Below are 4849 nucleotides of genomic sequence, written 5' to 3'. Positions count from 1 at the left end.
GTTGGGAGGACATGGCTTTTGTTGAAGAGCGGGGTGCGGAAGCGCACCAGTTTGCCATGGGGAATGGGCTGAGCTTTGTGCCGGAGTGGTACTTTTGGCCGCTGATTCTTCCAGCAGGTGCGAGGAGGCTGAGCCAGCCCACGGCAAGACCTTGAGTGTTGTGGGCACCAGTGTGGGTGCAGCATGTCTGGCACCTTGTGATGGATCCAAATACCTCTTGGCCACATCTCATCCTCTTGCACGTCCATGCCCACCCTGCCCATGTTGGTGTCCACCATCTCGAGATGGGAACTGCCAGTGCAGAGCAGCGTTAAGCAGGAACCATTTAAAATTAAAGCTCTGCCAGAAAAATTTCCACCTTTCTGCTGGAAAAAATAATGGTGGTTGGCCTGTAGGCCCAACTCCTGCCCATGGCTCCGACATGCTGTCACCTTGCGGCATGGGGGCCAGCAGCGTGACTCGCCTGAAGTGGAAGTGAAGCCTGCCTTTCCCTGGGGAACAAGCCCAGAAGGCTCCAAAACATCTGCTCAGAAATTTGTGACCTTCCCCCAAATACGAAAAGACCCAATTCGGTGGATTTTTTGTTTCTGAGCTGGTGGGATCAGAGTAGAACACAAAAGGTGGATGAGAAACAGCACAAGCTGCTCCTTGCTTAGTCCTTGTGTCTCCAGTGGTGAGACCCTTTCTGCTTCTCCTTTCGCATCCGTGCCTGGGGACAGGGACCGTGCTGCAGAGCGTGATGCGATGTGCAAGGTCTAGGGCTGCCTCCCAGCTGGGAATATGTTCGGAGCAACGAGAAGGTTGTTTCCCCGCAAGGACGGTTAGGAGGTGCTGCCCATCTTTCTGAGCTGCGCACCTTCCCACTCTCCTCCTCTTCCTCCTGCGGCCTCCCCCAGTGCAGCCTTTTAACCGTTTCCAGCTTATTTTACGTGAAGCTGTTCCAGCAAAGCATTTCAGGGACACGGGACTGGGTCAGGTCTGTTCTCCGGAGCGGCAGCGGTGCCGTGCCTGTGGGAGTGCCACAGTACCTCTTGGAAACCAACCGGGGATGAGCCAAAACCACCCGCTTACTGGAGCCAGTCCGTGCCGGGGCTGCCTTCCCCTGCCCTGCAACTGCTGCCCCTCCTGCCTGCACCCCCTGCCCGTGGCTCCCCCTGCCCGGGCAGGGCACTTGCTCCTCCACGGTACTTTGCAAATCACTTCCTGGGTTCCCCGGTTTGTCCCTCCGGTTCGCGTTGGCATAGCTGCTCGCTTGCCTTTTTCTTTGCTTTTTTATTTTGGGTTTTGTTTCTCTTCTCCTTCCCCCCCTGCTCAACTCCAAGTGTTGTGGGTTTTTTTCTTCTTTTTTTTTTTTTTATTTTTTCTGCCCAGAAAAACCTGACTTCGATACCAAAAAAACAAAACAAAACAAAAAAACAAAAAACAAACAAAAAAACCTGCAGAAACTCAAAAAAAATAAAAACAAAAAAAAACACAAAAAAAACTCGACGACTCTTTCAGCTTTATTAACATTTTCCATTGTTTCTTGCGATTTGTGTCTCGTTCTTTGTAGTATTGATGATAACGAACATTTGATAATGAATGTTCTTGTATATTCAGATAAAGGAGAAAAAAAAAAAAACCAAAAACGCAGTCGGAATTTAATAGTGTTTATAATAAAAGAATAAAAAATTACCCTCTTAGCACGCAAAATTGAACAGGGAGACGGTCCCATCCCTGTTCTTTCTGTGGCAACAAGCGCTTCATTCCTGTATAGTTTATAACATCAAACTACCTACATTCATCTTTTTTTTGTTGTTTGTTTTTGCCATGGTTTGGTTTTTTTTTTTTCCATTTTCTCGCATTTGTGAATTAGTTCAAGAATGCTAGAAAAGTGTAGAGTTGTGCACACTCATTTCTTCTTACACAATGTTTAAAAAGTGACGGTAATTCATTTTGTAAAACTTTAAAAAAAAAATGGTTGGAATAGTGAGCATTAATAGGTACAGTCTAACACTTTATGTTTCTTAACGTTGAGACCCAGAAATTGCCTTTTATTTTATTATTTTGGCATTATTTGGGAGGGGAGGGGGGGCTTTGATGATGATGCTGAGTTTATTTTGACCTGTCCGAGATGACGGCCTTGCCGCTTTCCCTGCGCTTTTGGGCTGTGACCCAAGTGATGTGAAAAGTGATGGTGGTGGTTTTGGGGGGGGTGTTTCTCTTTTCGGGGGGGGGGGGGGCGTGTCCCCACTCATTTTCACACCCAACCCCAGAAGATCTTGGGTGGCTGCTCTGGGGCTGAGTGGGGGGCTTACGTCTCCGGAGAGGGACTTAATCCCGAGGGGTTTTGGGGAAGAGATGCTGAGGGGTGACGGGGAGTCGGGTACTGAGCCCCTGTGGGTCTCCATGCCTGGGGGCGAAGCTGGGCTGCCTGGAAGTGATGAAACGGCATGAATCCTCCCCAAAATGCATAGGCAGTGGTGGGCTTCAATGCCATTGTGCTCTGCCCCGAATCCCAGTGACACCCTTGCCCCGAGGGTTTGCTGCAAGAGCCCTGGCTTGGAGGCACCCATCAGCCCAACCGCAGCTCTTGGCCCAAAAATGATGGGTTCGGAGCAAGGAAGGCACCAACCTGATTTCGACCATGGACCTTGTTGAGGATGGAGTCCCACAGTCTGGCCCCAAGCCCCAGCTGCACAGGGGCGCTGGGAAGGATGAGGGACAAGGGATGGCATGCGGCAGCCCCCCAGCCATGGTGGAACATGGCCAAGATGCTCCCAAATATAGCCCGAAATCTCGGTGGCTGCAGAGTGGGGTTCAAGGAGAAGCGCTGAGGAGGACGCCGGTTGGCATCGCTTCAGTTTTCTCTGAAAACAATTTCCCTGCTCCACCCCACCAAAAAAAAAAACCTGAGCTTTTCACATCACTCAGTGGTTTAGGGTTTGGGGTGTTATTTTTAATCCCAAGGTTTCCCGGAGTCCTTTTGTTTTCATACACCTTTTTTATTATTATTATTAATATTATTATTATTATTATTATTAAGACGATGTAAATCAGATGTTGCCTGGGGGGGGTGGTTTTGTCGGTTTGCTTTTTTGTTCTTGCAAAGCCCTTTCTATCCCTTGTAAAGATGATCCAGTTGTCCTGAGTTGCTTTTTCTTTTCTATTTTTTCCCCCCGTCTTTTTTTTCTCTTCCTAATGGATTCCAAATATTAAAAAAAGAAAAAAGAAAAAACCCTAAAAAAAAAAAAAGACTCTCTGTTCCGACCTGGTTTTGAAACTTTAAGCTTTTCTGCTTCTGTAAAGAAAAACAAAGGCCTCTGTCTTTCTGATCCCAATTGAGACTTTTATGTTCTATGACGATACTAACAAGGTGTAGGTTTTACAGTTTCCTGATTTGTACTGGTAATGCATATTCCAAATAAATAGTTTCTTTTGTTGCAAAAAAAAAAAAACAAAAACAAACCTTAAACCAAACCTGGCGTATTTTTTGGGAGGAAAAAGAGGAAAGCGAGATGCCCTGGGCGTTTCCCCCACGGGGATGCAGGGAGCAGGAAGGGTTTGGGGTGCAGCGGGGGGGGGATGAGCAGAGGCAACAGCCCAGCGCTCGGTCCTATTCCTGGTGGTGGGAGCTTGGGAGCCGGAGGGGTGCGATTCAGGGCTGATGCCTGATGCGCAGCATCCCCGCTACTGACGGCGCCTCCCCCCGCACCTCAGTTTCCCTGAGGACATGGATTTGTCCACACAGAAGGCATTTTCAGTCTTTCATTTTCATTGCTTGTTTGCTGCTTTTTTGGACTTTTTAGTGCGCTTCTTTCCAAAAAAACTAGAATGGGGATTTTCTTTATCACACCCAGGGATGGGGCAGGGCTGGGGAGCAGGGGAAGGGTTGGTGTTTTCTTGTGTTTTCCTGGGGGCTTTAGTTTAAAAAAAATAAATTTTTTTTAAAACGTTTCTGAGCAAAAAGTAATTTTAAATTTAAAAATCATTTGCAATTTAAAAAAGAGTCTGTGTGTGGGGTGAAAACCAGGACATCTCTGCTACATCGCCGGAGACAGAGGTAGTAGATGAAAAAGGGGCGGCCGGAAAGGATGGCCGTGATTGCCTGGGTCTCAAGCTTGATTAAGGTGAGCAGGCTCCCTGCCACAAACCCCTCTGACATCCCACGGGGACTGAGGCGGAGGGAAAGAAGCCCCCAGGGGAGCGGCACAATGATGCTGGAGCTGCCGCCCCGCTCCCCCATGGATTTCTTGTCAATGATCATTCAATCTCCAGCCTGACCTTTCTCTTCTAAATAACACGGCGGTATCAGTGCGGGCCAGCCTCCAGCTCCGGCTGCAAATTAACTGTATCGCTCTCCGGCAGGAGACCCAAGGAGCCCCCCAGCCGCCACGCTGCCAAACTGCCCCAGAATTATCTCCTTCCAACGGTGCTCTCCTAATACCAGTTTAAATATCATCTCGCTCCCAGCTGTTTAAGTCTAATAAATGTTCATCCTGGCTCCAAACAGAGAAATGCTAAGTCTCACTGGGCCCCGATGAGAAAATCGCCCCAAAAAGGCCGGTGGCAGGAGGTGATGCTGGGAGGAGGTGATGTGATGCTCTCCAGGCTGAGGGGTCCCGGCACGCGTCTTTTGGTGCCGGGGTGGGTTTGAGCATGTTGCACCTCTCCCAGCTCAAGTCTTTCCTGTTCCCTGCAAAGAGATGATTTTAAGGTGGGAAAAGGGCACATGCAGCCTCCCAGAGCACTGGGGGGGGCGGGCGGAGGAGCCACACTGGGTGCAGCACCCTCCCTCGCTCACTAGCTGCTTGTAGCTGAAAGAGAAAACAAATCCACGTGAACCAAACTGGATTGTTTGTGTTTTTCT

This window comes from Pygoscelis adeliae, unplaced genomic scaffold, assembly GCF_000699105.1.
Source record: "Pygoscelis adeliae isolate BGI_AS28 unplaced genomic scaffold, ASM69910v1 Scaffold402, whole genome shotgun sequence".
In the NCBI taxonomy this organism is placed as follows: Eukaryota; Metazoa; Chordata; class Aves; order Sphenisciformes; family Spheniscidae; genus Pygoscelis; species Pygoscelis adeliae.
This window is presented reverse-complemented; position numbering follows the sequence as displayed.